General features: G+C 38.4%; 1 protein-coding gene and 1 non-coding gene across 2 annotated transcripts in view; one reads left to right on the forward strand and one right to left on the reverse strand.

Moving 5' to 3' along the window:
- Positions 1-22,214, forward strand: part of TBC1D5 (TBC1 domain family member 5) — a 358,157-nt gene that overhangs the window by 146,728 nt on the left and 189,215 nt on the right. The gene's annotated exons all lie outside the window — the stretch shown is intronic.
- On the reverse strand, positions 15,624-15,696 carry TRNAE-CUC (transfer RNA glutamic acid (anticodon CUC)). Its single transcript has one exon. It is a non-coding gene; the product is annotated as a tRNA-Glu (tRNA).

Below are 22,214 nucleotides of genomic sequence, written 5' to 3' on the forward strand. Positions count from 1 at the left end.
TACCACAGCAGTTCTCCCACAGGAGTGAAAGTCCTGAGCCCCACGTCCGGCTTCCCAGCCTGGGGGTCTGGCAATGGGAGGAGGAGCTCCCAGAGAATCTGGCTCTGAAGGCCATCAGGGTTTGATTGCAGGAGTTCCACAGGACTGGGGGAAACAGAAACTCCACTCTTGGAGGGCGCACACAAGGTCACGTGTCCACCAGGACCCAGGGGAAAAAGCAGTGACCTCATAAGAGACTGGGACAGACCTACCTCCTAGTATTGGAGGGTCTCCTGTGGAGGCGGGGGACAGCTGTGGCTCACTGTGGGGACAAAGACACTGGAAGCAGCAGCTCTGGCGTGTACTCATTGGCGTGAACCCTCCTGGAGGCTGCCATTTCCTCCCCAAGACCTAACCCCACCCAACAGCCTATAGGCCCCTGTGCTGGAATGCCTCAGGCCAGACAGCCAACAGGATGGGAACGCAGCTCTACCCATCAGCCGACAGGCTGCTTAAAGTCTTCCTCAGCACACAGCTGGTCAATAAACACACCCCCTGACATGGCCCTGCCCACCAGAGGGACAAGATCCAGTTCCACCCCCGCAGTGGACAGGAACCAGACCCTCACACAAGGAAGCTTGCACAAGCCTCTTAGATAGCCTCATCCACCAGAAGGCAGACAGCAGAAGCAAGAAGAACTACAATCCTGCAGCTTGCAGAATGGAAACCACAATCACAGAAAGATAGACAAAAGGAGATGGCAGAGGAATATGTCCCAGATGAAGGAACAAGATAAAACCCCAGAAGAACAACTGAGTGAAGTGGAGATAGGCAATCTACCCAAAAAAGAATCGAGAGTAATGATAGTGAAGATGATCCAAGATCTCAGAAAAAGAATGGGGGCACAGATTGAGAAGATGCAAGACGTGTTTAAAAAAGACCTAGAATAGGGCTTCCCTGGTGGCACAGTGGTTGAGAATCTGCCTGCTAATGCAGGGGACACGGATTCGAGCCCTGGTCTGGGAGGATCCCACATGCCATGGAGCGACTAGGCCCGTGAGCCACAACTACTGAGCCTGCACATCTGGAGCCCGTGCTCCGCAGCAAGAGAGGCTGCGACAGTGAGAGGCCCGCGCACCGCGATGAAGAGTGGCCCCCACTTGCCACAACTAGAGATAGCCCTCGCACAGAAACGAAGACCCAACACAGCAAAAATAAATAAATTAATTAAGAAACTCCTACCCCCAACATCTTCTTAAAAAAAGAAAAGAAAAAAAAAAGACCTAGAAGAACTTAGGAACAAGCAAACAGAGATGAACAATACAATAACTGAAATGAAAAATACACTAGAAGGAAGCAACAGCAGAGTAACTGAGGCAGAAGAACGGGTAAGTGAGCTGGAAGACAGAATGGTGGAAATCACTGCCATGGAACAGAATAAAGAAAAAAGACTAAAAAGAAATGAAGGCAGTCAGAGAGACCTCTAGGACAACATTAAACACACCAACATTTGCATTATAGGGGTCCCAGGAGAAGAGATAGGGGAAGGACACAAGAAAATATTTGAAAACTTTCCTAAGATAGGAAAGGAGACAGTCACCCAAGTCTAGGAAGCACAGAGAGTCCCAGGCATGATAAATCTAAGGAGAAACACTCCGACACATAGTAATCAAACTGGAAAAAATTAAAGACAGAGAAATAAAAGGATTAAAAACAACAAGGGGGGCTTCCCTGGTGGTGCAGTGGTTGAGAGTCCGCCTGCCGATGCAGGGGACATGGGTTCATGCCCCGATCCGGAAAGATCCCACATGCCATGGAGCGGCTGGGCCTGTGAGCCATGGCCGCTGAGCCTGCGTGTCTGGAACCTGTGCTCCGCAATGGGAGAGGCCGCAACAGTGAGAGGCCCGCGTACCGCAAAAAAAAAAAAAGGGAAAAGTAATAACATAGAAGGGAACTCTCATAAGACTATCAGCTGATCTCTCAGCAGAAACTGCAGGCCAGAAGGGAGTGGCATGATATATTTAAAGTGATGAAACGGAATAACCTACAACCGAGAATACTCTTGGTATTCAGCAAGGCTCTCATTCAGATTCGACCGAGAAATCAAAAGCTTTATAGACAAGTAAAAGCTAAGAGAATTCAGCACCACCAGACCAGCTTTACAACAAATGCTAAAGGAACTTATCTAAGCGGAAGAGAAAAGTGGCTTATCTAAGCCACTACTAGAAACAAGAAAATTATGAACGGAAAAGCTCACTGGTAAAGGCAAACATAAAAGTAGGAAATCATCTGCACACATATATGACATCAAAACCAGCAATTGTGATAAGAGGAGAGTGCAAATGCAAGATACTGGAAATTGATTGGAAATGAAAAGACCAGCAACTTAAAACCATCTTGTTTATATATAAACAAAAGAAAGCAGGAGATATATTTGATAATAATATCAAATAAAGTAGACTTCAGAGCACAGAGAATTACCAGCGACAAAAGGGATATTCCATAATGGTAAAAGGGTCAGTTCACCAAAAGGACTTAGCAGTCCTAAATGTGTGTCCATTAAACAACAGAGCTACAAAATATGTGAACCAAAAACTGATAGAACTGAAAGGAGAAAGACAAATACATGTTTATAGTTTGAGACTATTGATAATTGACAGTACAACTAGACAAGAAATATAGAGCTCAACAACTAAATATATCCTGGCCCGTGAAACAAGCCTCAACAAATTTAATAGAATTGAAATCATACAGAGTATGTTCCCTGTTCACGATAGAATCAGATTAGAAATAACAGTTAAGGGGAAAACTTTCCAAACACTTGGAAACTAAATAACACACTTGCAAATAATCCCTGGATTGGAGAGGAAGTCTTGAGAGAAATTTTTAAAGATATATTTAACTGAATAAAATGAAAGTACAACATATCAAAATTTGTGGGACAGACTAAAGCAGTGCTAAAGGGTAAATTTATTCCACTAAATGCTTATGTTGGAAAAGAAGAAAGTTCAAGTTAGTAATGTAAGCTTCCACTTAAGAACCTAGAAAAAGAAGACAAAATAAACTCAAAGTGGGTAAAAGGAAGGAATAAAGGTAAGAATTGAAACCAATATTATTAAAAACAGTACAAAGATAATAGAATAAGAAGAAACAGAATAATAAGAAAATGGAAACAAAAAGCTGTTTCTTTGAAAAGATTAATAAAATTAACAGGCATGAAATAATGAGAGCAGGAGAGAAGTGGGTATGCTTAGAGCATAGGAAGGATCCTTGTGGTAATGGAATATTTCGGTATTATGACCTTGTGAATGGTTGTGTATCCTGGTGGTGATATTGTACTATAGTTTTGTAGGATGTTACCCTTGGGTAAACAATTCACAGACTCTCACTGTACTGTTTCTTCCAACTGCATGTGAATATACAATTATCTCAGAATAAATTTAATTAAAATAATGTCAGTTCAGATGGCTCACATCTTTTGCCCTTTTTACAAATTGGGTTTATTTATTTGCTTAGTATTGAGTTTTGAGAGTTTTCTATATAGTCTAGATACAAGTCTGTTGCCATTTGTTATTCACAAATAGTATCTTCCTGTCAGTGGCTTGTCTTTTCATTTCTTGTAAGTATCTTTCAAACATTTTTCATTTTGGTGAAATCCAATTTATCTACTGTTTCCTTATCAAATGTGTTTTTGGTGTCATATCTGAGAACTCTTGGTTTAACCTAAGTTTTCTTCTAATTGTTTTACGTATTATATTTAGGCCTGTGATCCATTTTGAGTTAATTTTTGTATAAAGTGAGAGGTATAGGTAAAGGTTAATTAGTTAATTATTTGGGGCAGAGGATATCCAGTTATTCTGGTGTCACTGTTGAAAGACTATCCTTTTTCCATTCAGTTGCCTTTGCATCTTTGTCAAAAATCAGTTGGTTTGATTTGTACGGGTTTATTTCTGATCTATATTTTTTGTTTCTGAGAGAGAAGTGTTAATCCAGCTATAACTGTAAATTTCTCTATTTCTGAATTCCAAACTACTTAGGTAGACACCTAAGATTGAGAATTAGTCACCCGGTATTCTTAACCCCATACAAATGGCACAATTTTCTTTTAATTTATGGCAGGCAACTCAGTTTTGTTTATTTATTGGTACTTTTTGACACACAGAGAACATAATTCCAGTCATGTGTATGGTATGTACAGACTTGATAATAAAACTTTTAAATACTTATGAACTTCGAGGAACCAGTGATTTCCATGATGACCTTGGAATGCTGTAGCTAAAAGGACTGTAACTATTTGGAAATAAAGTGTTTAGCACAGACCAGGACTTTGTGTGTGTGTGTGTGTGTGTGTGTGTGTGTGTGTGCTCCTTTCTAAAGTTCTTCCCATGGTCTGAAAGTTTTTCCAATTAAATGACTTCTTCCACTAGTGTTTTGGAGCCTAATAAATACATTGGACTAGTGAAAACAACCAAAAAGCAAATGATGGCATCTTCATTTAACATATTTAAGTTTTAAATGCTTCCAAAATATCGAGCTTCTAATAAGTATTTACAGTGAACATTAAAATGCTTCCAATACATAGAAGAAGCTTCTATCATAAAGTTTTTAGCTCTGCAACTAAGACCTCATTTATTAAATGTTATTTATCAAAGCAATTCACGTATTAAAGATGAGTATGTTAATATATTTTCCTTATCTTTGAGTTATACATCATGAACAGTATAACACTTTGCCAACCCCAGTGTTAAACTCACCCACTAGACCTGGGTCAACTTCAGGTTATATCAGCATTCTCTAGAGGAACCCGATAGGACTGTGACTGCACAATTGTTGTGATGTCTTTAACTGAACATAAGTACAATGTACAGGAAAAACAGATATCACCCCAAAACTCAACACACATAAAATACCACCTAATAACAGTCATAAAAAAGAAAAGTTCTCCAGAAAGACATTGGCAGAGTTGTTTTAAGTCTTAGTGGAACAGTGGGATGTCTTCTTTAAGCTGTCTGGTTTAACAACAGAGTGATACGACTGTAAATCCAGTATTGCCTTTGAGTCTGTTAGCCAGTAGAATACCTTTAGATTGGAAGGGACGTAATTTTTGTCCTCAAATCAGAACTGTAGGTTCTAAAGCAAGAAGGAGAAATTTTTAGGACTTACAGGGAAATAACAGTTAAGTGTGGGTAAAAAAAACCTTGGCATTATTAATTAGCCGCTCATATTCAGTTTCTCTCCCTCATTTCTCATCCTTGGCGTCTTTATTTCATGGGCCTCTGATTGTTTTTCTATTCTCCAACTCTTTCCATAACCAAGTAAGCCAGAGGCAAATTGAATATCTACAGCTAATTGCGCTAATAAGCTCTTTCCTAGTGCTATGTGGTAATTCATGTATGATATCATACTCCATTATTAAGTATACCTTGTAATTAACCTAATTTGTATCACTTACATCAGTGATTACAGTGTGTGTCTTTGATAGGTCTCTGACCAGACTTAAGTTTCTACCCTTATTTTTTAACCTCTAGGGACTTGGCCTAATACATGTAAAACCTTTTATGGGGACTACTAGGACTTCAAACAGATGCCTGTAAATGTCAAGTTTTCTAGAGGAGTGTCTCTTGACTAGCTTTTTAGACATTTGAGATCACCTAGTACACATTTTGTATGAAAATTCTAGGTTATCTTTCTGACTTTTGTAAAATTATTTTAAGGACAGCGTTTCACCATTACATGAAATTTTATATGACCCACGATATCAAGTTAGAATCCTGCCTTCCTACTGTTAGTTCTTCCCTGACCTAAATGTTAGACAAATGATGAGCTTGCTTAATGAAGAGAACCTCTTCCAAGCTCATAATTTCATAAGATGCTGTTTGACAAAGGCTGCCGATTCAATTAAGAAAATTCATCATTTATTACAGTCAGTTTAAAAGGGTAAAAAAATGAGAGCTCTTCTACCACAAACTCTAAGAAAAACTTTTTCCTTCACTAACAGTGATACAGGTTAAACATTGGTAGAGCATATTGCCTTTAACTTCTTATTTTTGCTTTTGGCTGCTTTTGATTCTTCATCGTATGTTTCTTTACCTCTCAAATTTCTTATTCTTATTTTTGTAGTTTTAAATACTAGATTTGTACCAGAGTTTAAGTGCAGGAAAAGAAATATTGTTTGCAATTCAGTTTGGCTTATATATACACACTTTGTTTCTAAAATCTTCTTTCATTAAAATTCACCTTCTCTAATAAAAATAATGCTTTTGTTTTCATTTTACTTCAGTTATTGTTAGACATTTTTGTATGATTTCATATAATGATTTTTTTATACCAACGTACCACCTCTTTTTGTTTTGTTTTGTTTTGTTTTTGCGGTTCGCGGGCCTCTCACTGTTGTGGCCTCTCCCGTTGCGGAGCGCAGGCTCTGCGTCCGTGGCTCACAGGCCCAGCCGCTCCGCGGCATGTGGGATCTTCCCAGACTGGGGCACGAACCCGTGTCCCCTGCATCGGCAGGCGGACTCCCAACCACTGCACCACCAGGGAAGCCCCGTACCACCTCTTAAAGGTCCTTATTATGATTTGAACTATGAATGGTATGTGGGATTAAAAAAAAAACTCCAGACTTTGAAAAAAAATTTTAGTCTTATTAAAATTAAATGTTATGCTACATGGAATTTGTGGGGGGAAATATGATACACCTTTTAAAAGATCTTAATTTAGAATTTATAATCATTGAAATAGACATGAACCCTGATTTAAGAGGCATCAGGAACAACGTCAAGATGACTAGGACTTGGAGAAAAGACTGAATTATGGTCTGAGTGATCCCATCTGTGCTGAGCAGGTTCGGCTTTTACTAAAGAGAGCATCTGACCTAACTAAGTCACTGGGTCTTAAACAATTAAAAATGGTTAAAGTGTGAACAGTGACCCTTGTGGACACTCTTCCGAAAGAGCTTACGTCCCCAAGTGTGAAGATGATCCATGTCTACACCAAGGGTGGGAGGAGGGGAAGGATTATTACTACAAGTGTATTTTAGTGGGTAGCATTTTATCATGTTGATGCCTAGTATATACTGTAGGCTTAGTTTATTCGTATTACTGATTTATAACTAAAAGGGTTTTATCTTATTTGAAGTAAATATTAAGAGAAAAATAATATTTATATGTTGTTTATACCCTCTTACAAGTTCCGGAAGCTGATATCATGTACCTGGTTGCACTGAATGCTTGTGAAAGTTGAGTCAAAGTCAGATTAAGAGTACTTACTTCCTTTTATAGGGTTGCCACGTGGCTTTTCTATTTGCAGAGCCCTTAAAACAGTGTCTGGCACATAGGAAACACTTTCTAAGTGTTCATTAAATTTAAAAATAATGATAAATCTTAGCAAGGATCATAAAATTCTAGTTAAGACTGCATACCTCTAAATAATAATAAAAATGATGAATAATATCACTCCTTCAAATTGAAAATTAATGGTAAATGGTTCTTTCCAGAGCCATGAGTCCCCTTATACCAAATTGCTGTGGTTTAGCCCATCAGTAAGTAGCTGTCTTTTCTGTAGCTTGATGGGCTCCAGCGGGGAGGAGGGCCTCTGCCTCTTGGTGTTTACGATGACAGTGTCAGATCAGGGCAGACTGGCTCCTAAGACAACTTTCTTCTTGTCTTTGAATTTTCACTCCCGCTCTTCTTCTGTGGAAAATACAGTTTCAAAACAATAGTAATTGTGAGGCGAGAGGGATCAGTTACCTAATTGTCCTCTTCTGTAGGTTCTGTGGCTGGTGGTGGAGAGTGCACGGGCTGCCCAGAGTGCATCTCGAGGCTTGCTCCTGGCTCTGCTCCACCACATAGGCGCCCTGCCTGTGCAGCCTCTTATTCTCTGTCTCCCCTCCTTCCTGCGTCTCCTTCCTGGCCTGCCCTTCCCTCATCACATCCCCTGCTCCAATCATGCATTCTGCTGGTATTATGACATAAAGGCCAGAGAAAGAGGAGGAAGGGAGACAAATGAAACACAGAGGAGGGTTTTTTTAATGTTTGTCAGCCATGTATTTAAGTCACCGTCTAGATTTTATATAGTCTCACTGTTTCTCTTCTATCAGGCGACCCTGAACGTTGACACCCTCCCGCCATGCCCCCCTTTTAAACTGCTTTAAGGATCTCTGGAGAAACAAGGTTTGACTGATTTCCTGGTACCAATTCTACAGCCATAGGTTTAACGTTTGCCTCCCAAGCCCAGCATTCTGGAATAAGGTCCCACGACAGTGGAAGACTAGCCCATCTCACCCAGGACCAGCGCTTCACAACCAAAGGGTGGGTCTCCGTAGTGTGACCTGACTGCTCCCAGCCAGCTTCTGACCCACATATGATTAGCCTCTTTTTATTATTTTTAAAAATTTTTATTGGAGTATAGTTGATTTACAGTGTTGTGTGGGATTAACATATACACACTACTATATATAAGACATAACTAATAAGGACCTACTGTATAGCACAGGGAACTCTACTCGATGTTCTGTAATAACCTATATGGGAAAAGAATCTGAAAAAGAAATATATATATATATATATAAAACTGGCCTCTTTGCTTCTGGTTGCTCTGTTCTACTAGTTGATAAGAAGTTTGGCTTTTCACCTAGTTCTTAGATTTATAAGTTTTCTCATTAAGGAAATTTGATTAAGCTGTGTATATCAATTTTTTCTTAGTTTCTTTAGTTTAAGCCTTTCACTTGATTTCGTTAATTTTATGGGTTTTTTTTTTTTTTCAGTTTAGTGGTTTTGAAAAAATAGAACTGTTTCAGCCATCATTCCTTCAGCAACCACTAATTATTATTAAACACCTACTGATACCAACATTGTGCTTTATGTTTGGGTATTTGAAGGATTATTAATTAGAACAGGGAAGAGCCACTCTAAAAGGCTAGATGAGAACTAGTAGAAAGAATCTGGGGGCATGGGCACATTTTGAATCAGCAAGTGGAAAAATCTGATATCAAAAATTATTTGCAAAATAGCTGGTTTAGGATTGGTGACTGCCTTCATCCTGATGCCTCAGCAGAGGCTCAAGAGTCCCCAGCCACCAGAAATTTGATGGATGAGTTGCCTTATGAATATGAGAGATTGGACAAAAGGGCGAATAAAGTCCAATATTAAGGTTGCACATCTTTGAAAATAACACAAATGACTAGGTTTGTCCCCATTAAAAATAACCAAATCAATTTTTTTAAACCAACAATGATCAATTTTTGTTTTTTTTTTAAAGCAGCATACCCGTGTCTTCATATTGAGAATGACCATGGTCCTTCTGAAGCATGGTCTCTTTAACAAGTTTACATGTATTTTAATGAAACATTATTACTCAAAATATTTCTAGGACTCCCTCTTTGGAATTGTCATTATTACTAGTGTAGGAGCCACATTAGAAACCTGATTCATGGCTGTGTAACCAAATCATCAAAAAAAGTTTTTGTCTAATGTTGTTTCTCATGTTGTTTACCACATTTGGCTCTAATTAGAAGTGTTAGTTACTTTCACAAATAAAACTCATCCTCAAAACACACCACTCAGCCTCTCTGGGAGGTATTCAAACAACCTACCATGGCTCTGAATGAATCCTTTCATATATAAATTTTGGTATCTTTGTTTAAAAAAAAGAATCAGTTTCATTACTTTCTAGTCACATGCTCTATGTATTTTATTATGAATGTGTGGAAAATTAATGTTAAGTATCATACGGCAAAGCCAAGACAACACACTGATACTACTTGGTGATGAAATTTTCTTCTGAAGTATTACTTTGAAGTAAAACTGTGGATTACCTAAAAGAGAATCCAGTCTGAGATGGCTGTCCTTTTCTACAAGATACTAATTCATCCAATGACACACTTGAGTTTTCTGAGTTTTGTTCTCTACTTGAGCCGTTTAGTGACCACAGCCTCCTGAGGGATGATGTTCACTCTTACAAACAAATAGGAATGTACAGGAGCCTTGAGATTGCCATAAACACAACAGGGCATTTGAAGGACCGTGGCAACGCAGAGAGAGCAGGGTTCTGGCTCCCGTAGTGGCCAGCCTTCAAAATACCTGAGCCAATAGACTGCTGTGTCTTCTTTTGAACATAAGCTGGAAGTTAGAGGATCTGGGAGACAATTTGGTAGAGTTCTATAAAAAACCTTGCTTATAAGAAAGCAGCTAAAGGGAAATGGTAAATGGAGTAAAATGATCCTGTCCCTTGGATTGTGTACCACAGTCCAGTTGGCCAGATTTGGATTTTTCAGCTATTGCCCAGCTGGTGAACAGTTCAAAACTATTTTTGATCATGTGATCCCATTGTGGCCAATTGGGTGGTTTGGCAGACAGCAACATAGTAAATATCTGTTCACACAAATTGTATGCATACTGCATTTGCCCATGTGCATTCTCTGCCTGTCTGTATTGATGATAACATCCCCACATAGATAGGTGGATAAATCGTGTGTATAGGTCCATACCTGGATATTTATACACAGTAATTATGTACTTTGATTCCTTCTAGGAAACAGAATTGTAGGAATAATCTAGTTAAATCAGTTTCTGTGAGGATTTTTTTTTACTCCTTTTTTCATATTTCCTCTAGTTGTAAAAATTACAGTGATTACACATCATAAAGCCTATCTGTAATAAAACGCATCAGCTGGCCAAGGTTTTCATCGCTCACTCAATAATCCATTAATACAGCAACGCTGCCCAGGCATCTTTATAATACCAACTCGGAGGTAATTTTAATCAGCTAGACCAGCTGGTATTTAACAGCAGCTGTTGGAGACGCCACAAATATACTCAATAGCTGACATCTTTATTTGCAGTTTTTCAAGGGGAGAAGAGATTCTCCTGTGGTTACTTGTATTAAGCATTTAAAAGAAGGTGTAAAGTATATAGGGGTTTATACCTAAATGAGAAGGGGGAGGGAGTAATGGTGAAACAAAGGTGATAAATTCTATCAGGAGCAGAGGTTTGTGAGTGAAGAAACTGCTCAAGTGAATAAGAATACATTGGCTTTGGACTTTAGATCTTTTTCCGAGTTACGTTTACACTGATCTTGGATATGGCTAGCAGTAAAAATGTGGTCTGTTGTGTGGCATCCAGATACTCCTTCTGTACTAGATTTGTAGTGTCCTTTACTAGGTAAAGCTGTGGAAAAGAATCTTGAGTCTGTGAAAGAGAGGTCTGTTCGTGTGCATGTGTTCTGTCTCAGCCCCTGCACGCCATGTCCTTTTTTGTTGTTTTATGGATATGTTTTATTAATGTTCGATTTTGATACTTTAAATGAAAAGGATCATCATCGATATGTACTGTCTAGTAGTAAACATGGAATGCCATTTCACATGGGGGTGTGTGAGCATCGGTGGGGGGGAACAGGCCTCGGCAACGTGAAGTCAACAGTCACAAACCCATTATAAATAAAAATTTAATTACACTGGGGGGAGCTTGGCTTACAAAGCTCAGAAATCCATAATGGAGCTTGCTGGTAATAAATGCCTGATCTGTTTGTTAAACTCCACTGTTCCCATCCTTTCCTTGCCTTCTTTTATAAAATACTTTGCCATCTCTACGGATTAGAAACTGGTAAACAGAGCTGACTCTGAGTAGTAAAATATTTTGCCTTTACCTCTTTGTGAATCTCCCCTTTTAGTTTAAAAACCAAGAGAAGAATTAGAGTAGAATAGGAAAAGGCAAAGGCATTGTTAGAGAAATAAAGGTCTTCAAGACAGTTACTTTTAGTCCACATTTATAAATGCGGGCTTTGCCTACAGATAGCTGTGTATTCAAATGTGTTGGTGATATAAATGTCTGATACTTATGTGAACAGAAGCAAAGTGGTTTCCATTTTCATGGAAAATTTCGTGTGTCATTTTTTCTAAGACTGATTTCATAATTAAATATAAAAGAAACTGATGGAGTTATGGGCCTTGTACACTTGGCATAGAAATTGTCTTGTCATTTCTGACTCTTGTAGAGCAATCAAACCTTTTTTTATGCTAATAGTTCTTGCTGGGAAAGGAAGCATTACAGACTCCTCAAAAAGTAAAATGTATTACATGTTTAAGTGTACTTCTGTACTAAATTATCAGAGGTTAACGAAATTTGTTGTGATACCAAGTCTTTTGCGGTTAACTTCATTTATCAGTGACACCGATTGTCTTTTTCCAGAGCCACATAGTAATCTGTCTGTGTTGGATTATGATTGAATACTGAAAATTAAAATCCAGTAACAGAATGGATTACTGAGGTAGCAGTTTGAATTTTGAAATTACTTAGCAAGCATTTTTTCCCTGTTATTTGTAGTGAAAACAGTCTGTTTAAGTTTGTTTAGTGTGTTTCACAACAGTTTGATATATTGCTGGGCACAGCAGTAGGTTGGACTTGAGTGGTATTAGCTCTCTGTGTTTTGATTAATGGTAATTGTTTCGATGAAAAGGCAAGTTTTCCGTACAACTCATAGTTCTGGAGAACAGAAGTCAACTTGCAAGATCCATCACTACTGTTCTGAGTTAACATATCAAAAGGGCAAGGAGAACCTGCCCGAGTAGCACAGTAGGGTTTTTTTGCTTTTTGCTTTGTATTGTAGTTAGAGCCTGTTCTTTATGTCAGAATATACATCTTGTGTTATTTATCTTTTGTTCAGCATTTGAAGTTGATTTATGACACATTTCTGAATCCCATAATTTAGTTTGAATCCCACACCAAGGTGAAATTTCACCTGTCTCTAGAGTCAACTGTAAAAGGGACCAGAAGCGACCTAGTGTAGTATAGATTACAATTTTTTTGCTTATTTTTCTCTAGTATTCTCTTGTTTTAAAAGAATGCAGTTTAGAAAAAAATTAGAAGGTTTATTTCAACACTTCAGAGATTTCTATTGCTTTTTTAAATAAAACATTTTACATATCATTAATGCACCCAAACTCAGGGAAAAATGGTCATTTTTACTTGGAGAAAATAAAACGTGCATTTAAGGAAGGACCAATTTTTGTCAGCCTAAAAGCTGTCAGCATAAAGCCTTTCATTCTCACACAAAGGTCTGTATACATATGTGAAATAGATGTGTGTATGCAAATCTACCCACAAAATGCACAACACTCTGCATTTAGGTTATCAGTAGGTAGAAATTGACCTTAAATGAGTGTCCTTACCTTTAGCAGGAGCAAAGAAAAACCACTTTCCTGTAAAGACTTGGGAAGGGGCTGGGAGAAAATGCCCTTACCATATCTAAGCATCCTTGTTTTAAGAGGGTGAGAAATTTTGTAGGTTGGAGGTAGTGCTAGGGGATTTTCTTTCTTTACTTCTCTTTTGCTTTTTCCCTACTAAAGAAAAGAACTAGGTAGTGTAGTAAGTGTAACCAGAATAATCTTCAAAGTGGCATGAATGGCAACCATGTTTGTGAAACTAAGGTTGAGAATCAGTATTTGCACAACCCGCCCCAACTTACTATTTTTTTAAAGAAGCGTAGAAATTTTGAATCTGTTGGGTAATTTCCTAAATATTTACCCAGGAAGCCTAGTATGATATTTTAAAAATATTAGTCCTCCCTGATAGAAGCAGGATTTTAGGTTTATATAAATATTGGAGGTTTGGCATAAATATGAGCACATATCTTCTGTATATCTTTTATATAATCCGCGTTCTTTAATATATTTGAGGGAAAGGGCGGGGTGGGAGGTGAAATCTCTAGTGCAGAAACTTGTGGCGTTACTCTTTATATCTAAAAGGGAATGAATGATCCTGCTCTGTAGTCTCCTGGCTTGAAATGCTGTTTGTCAGAGTGTTTATTCCAAGCAAAATTAAAATGAATAAACGGTTGTCTAGTACACACCTAAGCCTTTGACATAAAAAGAAATATAATTTAAACACTTTTTTCCTCGTAGTGAACAGCCATGTGTCATTGAGGCATCTTTTATTGAAAGGAACTTTATTTAAGTAGCATAAACTTGTTGGATGGGCTTCAATTAAATGATGATTTGTTAATGCAAATGTGTGGTGAATGACTGGTCGTACATCTCTCTCTTCATCCACAGGCCATTACTGTGCAGCGTTAGCACATGATTGTAAAAAAAACGAGAAATCATTATATGCATGTAGTACATATTCAGTCAATTCTGACCTTATGTCTCTGGCGAACTAAAAAAGGTATATAATGTAAATGTTATTTAATCTGAATAACAAAACAGCAGCACTTTGATTCTCTCTGACTCAAGCTGTTGGGTGATGTGAGGTGACTGCTGTTTGGGGATTGATGGTTATTGGTGGTCCAGTGGGGAAAGGATATCACTTGAATCCTTTGTCATTTTCCCCATGCACTCCTCCAACCTCAATTATATTTCAAGTTCTATTTTCTTTCTGTTTTTCTTTTCGAGAGTGGTTTGTGGAGTTGTGGTGAGAAATAGGCAATGATGACCACCAGCATGAGTGTGGCGATCGGTGACAATTAATACACACAAAAAATTATACAATTAGCTTCAGCTCCATAAGTGTCTAATGAGCCATTTGTCAGTCTTTTGGTGAAATAAACTACTCTATCTTAATTCTCCACTCTTGCAGCAAATAAATAAAAGTTATGAAACGCCTGGGCACCAGTAAAATATAATTTATTTCATAGGGCATGATAGAACTCTTTACATATCTAAAATGAACATGTTATTTACAAATGACTTGTGATACTCATATAAACCATGGATCTGTGTGCTAACTGCTTTCATTATAGAGATAGGCAATTTTTTTCTGATTGTTTAATCATTTAAATGTATCATTACTCCTAAAGGCATGTGAGTTAAAGTGACTCCTCCTGGTGTGATTAACTCATGAGGCCAAAAAGAACCTCAGAAATGAGCTGTTCTGCAGCTGAAGACATTAAGAATTTACTGGAAAGGACAAAACAATAATTTTCATTTGGGAATCTCTCAGCTCTTTACTGATTATCTTCCTGCCCTCATTTATTTTTAGGAACCCCAGCTTCTCAAAAGTTTTTCATCATCACTATGTATCAATCAAACAAAACAACATTGTAAGCTTCTTTCAACTTGTATTTTGTACTAGGTTAAAAGTTGTAATCACCATATGGTGAAAATGTGAACTGAAAATTCACATTGAAAATGTGAAGTATCATTCAAATGAAAGCCCAGATATTTGAAAAACAGTAATTAGTCGTTTTAAACAGAACAGGAACACAAAAACTGTTTGTCAGGGTAGCATATAGTCCTGTTCTTAAATGTAATCCGTGAACCAGTTGCATCGGTATTATCTTCGGAGATTGTTAGAAATGCAGGTTCTTCAGTCCCTGCTAAATCAGAAACTGTGAAAAGTGTCCAGGAATCTGTTTCAACAAGCCCTGCGAGTGCTTCTGCTGTCCACTAGAGTTCGTGAGCCACTGATGTATGCTGTAAAGTAATTGAAGCAAAAATAAACTTTAGGAATCCCTGATATATAGAACCCAAAGGCAAGTAGACATCTTTCAGCTTCAAATAACTTCCATGAGATCCAATTCGTCTCATTTCCCACTCCCCTTGGTTGGTTCAGTGCTACTTTTTGACCGCTTCTTTCTCTGTTTTTTTGGGTTTTTTAAATATTTATTTATTTATTTGGCTGCCCCGGGTCTTCGTTGCAGCATGCGAGATCTAGTTCCCTGACCAGGGATCGAACCCGGGTCCTCTGCATTGAGGGCGCGGAGTCTTAACCACTGGACCATCAGGGAAGTCCCTCTCTTTTTCTCTTTTAATTTACCTTCATTCTCTACCATCTTTGCAAGGTAATGATAAAGTTTTCAGGCAAGTTCCAAGTTATTCAGCCTGCCACTGTCTCTTACTGCTAACCAGATGTTTTAGCCTACAGTTCAGGGTTGCTAGTATTTCACGGTTAGTATTTGGTTTCACCATTCAATTTTAAACTTATTTCAAAGCTATTAATGGACAGTCCCCTTAGAAAGAAGAGAACAGGTTTCTTCCAGTGCCAGCCTGGTGAGTCCATGAAGCAGGAGGCTGGTGAACCTCTGGAAGGAATGGGTCAGGTACCTCCAGATGGCTTATGAGACATCATTAAGACTCGATGCTTTACACCTGCAGCCTGAATGATCCGCTGTTATTACTAGTAGCTGTAGATTGATCCAAAAAATGAAATTGAGTCTAAAGCGGAGAGTGGCAAGTGAAATCAGAAAAAAAAGACAGCTAGGAAGAATTTTACTAAAGGTGAACTAGAACCAGTGATAATTATAGGCAGTTTTGTTTAGAAGGCATTCCTAGGTCCCCTGCTACTCAAAGTGTGGCTAACTGACCAGCAGCACCGCATCTCCTGGAAGCTTGGGAGCAATGAAGAATCTCAGGTCCCACACGAGGCTAGCCTACTGACTCTGAATTCACATTTTAACAAGGTTCTTCGTAGATTTACATGCACATTAAAAATTGAGAATCACTTGCTTAATATATGAGCAGGCAGGGGATTGGGTCAGAGATTGGTAGTGAAGACATTACCAAAGCAACGTCACACTTTTACATGGGGACAAATTCTATGCAGGTGTGATAATTCCAAGGGGTATTTTTCAACAAATACACAGGACAATTGCAATTGTTATATTGGCCCGACTTACTTGATTTTCGAATAAATTCAACATGGAAATATAAAATTTGATTAATGATATTTAAGTTTAAGTTTTAATTGTTTCTTTCCCAGAGGAGAAGTTACAGTTCAAGTGGGTATTATAAGTGTGAAGGGGGTTACAACTGAGAGATGGTTTAGATTTAAATCTAAACTCTAAAAAAAATTCTGAGCTTAGACTTTCTTAATCTGGTTTTTAAAAAGTGGTAGAAGTGTTTGGATTCTGATATTTTAAAAACTCAGTTGCTTCATCTCAGGAAGTTAAAGAAGAAGGCGAGTATATTGTTTTTATTTTTATTTTTATAATACCAAAAGAAAAATTTAGGTTGAAACTTTTAGGTAACTTGTCACACCATTTTAAAAATTTAGTTTAGAGTTGTGAGCAAATCAGTTTAGCTAATTCTCAATTATTCATATTAAGAAGAAGCAAGAATAGTCTAAGAGGTGACTATTTAGTAAAATAAGTGAATAAGGAGAATTTGAAAAGGCCCGGTTATATAGTATTAAGGGACTAAACCAGGCTTACTTCGATATGTAAAGTCATCATTTAACAGGTGCTTTCAGGTGCTTGAGCTCACATGCCCTCCCAGCTCCTCTCTGAGGTAGACAAACACTGAGTCTCAAGGAAGCTGATGGGCTTAACCAAGTACTTAAAGCTGGTGGTTAAGAGAGCAATGTCTAAACTTTCATCATCAGACTCCTGGGCCAAATACCACCCTGTTCCAAAAGCATAAAACAGAGAAATACCCCCCAGGTTGTAAAACATACATGTAAAAGTATATAAAGATAAATTTGTAATTGGTGATTAAATAACATACATTGTCAACCTAGTACAGAAATTAACTGTTCTATGGAACAGACTAGAAAGTTCATAGATTCAAGTATATATAAAAATTAGCATATACTGGTAGTAGATAGATAGTGAGTATGTTCCAGGTGCTTACATATACTAACATGATAAAGGTGACTTCATATTTATGGAGGATATGAGACAATTAATCTATTTGAGAAAAATTAGGTCCTTACCCGAGTCCATACGCTGAAATTAATTCCAAAAAGATTTAAAAGTAAAAAGTGAAAGTGTGAAAACCTAGAAAAAATAGTTGAATATATTGTGTTCTTGGATATGGGAAGGCCTTTCTACATATGATTTCAAAGCAAGAAAACAATAAAGAAGATTGAGAGGTTTTAGAAAATAAAAACGTTAAATGTACGGCAGAAAAACCATCAACTGAAGGACAAATAAACTACGAAAAATATTTATAACTATGCTACAGAGGATTCATGACCTTAATATATTAAAAGCTCTTACAAATAATTACGAAGAGGAGTAACAACTGACTAGAGAAATGGGCAAATGGTACAGACATTTTGTTGTAGCATTTTGTGTGTGTATATGCACATATTTACTAATGAACATATTTTAAAAATTAAGTAATCAAAGCCATGTTAATCAAAACAAGAGTGATGTGTCATTTTTGCCTATTGGATTAACAAAGGTAAAACCAAAATAATGCACCCTGTGTTGGGGCAGTTTCATGGAAAGCATCAGTTCGATAGTTTATTTCAAAATGCATAAAACTGTAAATAACCTTTACCCTCCAATTCCATTACTGAGCATTTACTCACAAGAAATAATTAATGGTATACAGAGATTTTGCTTTAGAGATTTTTTGGTGATATTATTTATGATACTGAAAAATTCTATAAATGTAAATGCCTAAAAATAGAGGATGAGTTCAATAGATAATAGTGTATCCATACAATGGAAGACTATTCAGCCACTTATATGTGTAGAGAATAGAATTGGAAAGCCATAATCCCCGATTATTTCTGGGCTATGAGATTATCAGTACCTTTTTGTTTTCTTCTCTTTGCTTATGCTTTTCTTTTTTAGCTTTTCTGACACAAATACTGATAACTTTTGCAGTAATGAAAAATAATTTTAATAAAGTCATCCTTGACATTAGTTGATATGTAGAAAAATACATAAAACCAATTATTTTAAATGTAGATCAAACGTTTACCTTTAACTGAGCACTTACTAGGTACCGGTGCTAACTCGGGAAATACAGCTCCAGGAATTCATCATGAAATAAAGAAGTTGTGTAAACAAAAGGCATGTGAGTCTGAAAGACTTGTGTAGTGATGAAGGTGGATGTACTAGTAGCTCAGAAGAATGGTCATCTGGGCTTCATGACAGTCAGGGGGTGGGTTGAGCAAGAAGAGATATTGGAGAAAGGTTTTGGAGAAGTTCCCGAAATCCCTGGAAGGGGCAGAGCATTTCTGTCATGTGTAGAAATGGTGAAGAGAGCTGGACTTTTAGCCCGCAATTAGGAAAGACTAAAATGTGGACTCCATGTGGGGAAGCGGCCAAAACTGAGTCTCAGCAGGAGTTTAGATGTGGTAACGTGTTCATCAGATGAACAGTGCAGGCCAAAGTTGACCAGATTTGCATTCTAGAAAGATCTCTCTGGAGCAGAATGCACCTAAATAGGATGGCAGCAAGGAGACAGAGTAGACAACTGATGGAGTGTCGGGCAGGAAAGAGAAGGCATTTGGCAGTGGATTTGCAGAGGGAAGGATGACCACATGTCAGAGAATGAGGAGTCTTGGTCCTCAAGCATTGGAGAGGGGAGAGGGGGGTTTTAAGGGTGAAGTGCCATTACCTCCACCCCCAGATACAGGAGGAGAGAGGGGAGAGGGGGGAGAGGGGGTGCCATGATGAGTTGTGTCAGAGGATTAAGTTGAGTCGACTGTTCAAATCTCTGTTACAGTAACGTAATGTGATTTCTTACCGCATTTTCAGCTTGAATATTCCTTTTACAGTTATTTGTAATGTTCTCTTAATATCTTCCCAGACACTTTGCTTCATGTAAATGTGGTGGTTTAAAATTTTTCATTTAAATACCGTTTATCAGAAGGCACTATAGGATAGAGATTAAGAATATGAACTCAACTCCACCAGTTCCTCTGTGTGACCTTAGGAAAGCAACCTGCATCTCTCAGCTACAGTTTCTCATCTGCAAAATGGGCATAATACCTTTAAAGAGTTCAGAATTAAATGAAGGGCTCCATGTAAATCTCTCACCGTAGTAATCACTCAAATAAATGTTAACCAGTGTTATTTATTATAACTTAAGACAAACGGTTTATAGGAAAATACAGTTTTACAGTAGATATAATACAGAAAATATTTGCATATTTTTCTGAAAACAAAATGATTATAATATATTCGCTGTGCAAAACCAAGGGAATTCTGTACATATTAATATGACATTTTCAGAGACTTGTAAGTTGAAGAGCGCATGCCCGCAGCCCAGGATTTATCTACAAGGAGGTGATCTGTGGTGTCTGATTAAATTAGCAAAGAAGCAGCAGGGACAAGCCCTGGCGCTCTGGGTAACTGCGAGAAGAAATACACTACTAGACACACACCTGTACTGATTTTATAAATATTTGTGCATTGGATGAAATTGCTTAGATCCCTGGGAAAGAAGCTGATTCCCTCCGTCACTGACTCCGGAATCCATTACAGTGATATGTCCATCCCTCTGTCTAATCCCATTGCCCTTGCAGCTCTTCTGGGAAGAGTGTGGAGGCTCCAGAGGATGACACTCCTGAGTCTTCAGGGCACGTTGACTCTCCATCCTCAGCTTCCTAACATGAAACAAGCGCTGCTTTTGTTAAAGTTACAGTGACAGCCTCAGCCTGTACTTTCTTTCTGCCAGACAGTCACTTTCTCCATCTGCTTATTCTCCATCAGGTATTTGCGTCATGGCCAGTGAGATCGTACTTCACCCTTAGAGGCCGTGGGTGTGCCCGGCCCCTCAGCACGGTTGCACCCCAGCACTGCTGCTGCCCTCTCCCTGCTTGTGCTGACAGCCTGAATTCAGTGACAGCACTGCTGCTTTGGGGGTCTCAGACCCTCCATCGCCTGCAGGCCCTGTTTGTCCCCGTGCTGTTTTCATGCATAGACTTTTTAAAATTTTTATTGGAGTAGAGTTGATTTACAGTGTTGTGTTAGTCTCAGGTGTACAGCACAGTGAATCAGTTATACATATACATCTATCTACTCTATTTTAGATTCTTTTCCCATATAAGTCATTACAGAGTATTGAGTAGAGTTCCCTGTGCTCTATAGTAGTCCTTGTTGGTTGTCTGTTTTATATATAGTAGTGTGTATATGTCAATCCCAATCTCCCAGTTTATCCCTCCCCGACCCTTACCCCTGGTAACCATAAGTTTGTTTTCTACATCTGTAACTCTATTTCTGTTTTGTGGGTAAGTTCATTTGTACCCTTTTCTTAGATTCCACATATAAGCGATAGCATATGATATTTGTCTTTCTCTGTCTGGCTTACTTCACTCAGTATGACAATCTCTAGGTCCATCCATGTTGCTGCAAATCGTTCCTCACTGTGAACTTCTCAGACTGAAGTTTCGCAGGCACCAACTGGGTAGCTGCCTGGTCCCTTCATGTTGAGACCCATCCCCAGTGTGGAGGGGACCCAAGCATGAGATAGAAACATAGGGTTCTTCCTGCCCCCTTGTGTGCCCATAGCCCCCACTTCCATCTGGGAGCTCTGGGCTGCCCTGAGTGTTTGTAAACACACAGTGGGAACTGTTTACCATCCCACTAGTTTCTAGAAGAACTGTCTGGCAAATTTGCTACTGCCAGCAACTATTTCAAGACTACTTTTTCATATTAAACAAACAGATAATGTTCTGCTTCTCACATTAACATTCATTCCATTTTAAATTTAAAGTTTCTTTTCCTTAAAATTGATCTTCTTAGCCCTGTGCTGCAAGGCCCTCGACTGTTTTCTCTCTAGCATTAATTTTAGGTAGTGACCAGCATCCTTGTCTTTTTTTTTTTCCTTAAAGTGATCTCCTCACCCATGATTAAAAGCATTATCTCCTCAGTTCTCTTAGATAAATTCACTGCAGATGTCATGCAAGATATTATAGGTGGTAAATTTTCTGCTATATGGTGTGTGTATGTGAGTATACACATATCCTTTTTAATGTCATATTTACAGATTTCTGAATGCCAGTATGTGAAGATCAGTTTCTACTAACCATGGAAATATGTAGGGCGACGTAGATGACCACTTATTACTGGTCAGATTCTTTCCTTCAAGTAGTTTGTTTTGACATACAAGTCACTAAGTGGTTTTTCAGAGAAAGCTTAGCTTGATGGGTCGTCACATAAGCTATTTGACATTTGTCCCCAGTCAGACCGGATGCCACATGAAAAATTTACTCGGGCAAGACGCTCCTGGGAATAAACAGTGCTCTAGTGATGCTCACAGGGGACTCGGCAAGGTGAGCGGAACTTCAGCTTGTCACAGATGCACTGTTCTGACAAACATAAGTAGATGCTAATGGCTAAATCATGACAGAATAAAGTCCCACAACCATATGGCTAATTGCCACAACAATATCTTCAGTGTTATTAATCAAGTTTTCATACTGTGCCATGATAATTGGAATAATTAGAAACAGCCTCGGCCTTGCTCGTCTCCACCACACACTTTGCAGACAGGGGTCTCACACAACCACACTTGCACATTCAGTGCTGTATTGCCCAGTGCCATCTTCTCCTCGGAAATACTTCGG

Source organism: Lipotes vexillifer, unplaced genomic scaffold (assembly GCF_000442215.2).
Source record: "Lipotes vexillifer unplaced genomic scaffold, Lipotes_vexillifer_v1.1 scaffold418, whole genome shotgun sequence".
Classification (NCBI taxonomy): Eukaryota; Metazoa; Chordata; class Mammalia; order Artiodactyla; family Lipotidae; genus Lipotes; species Lipotes vexillifer.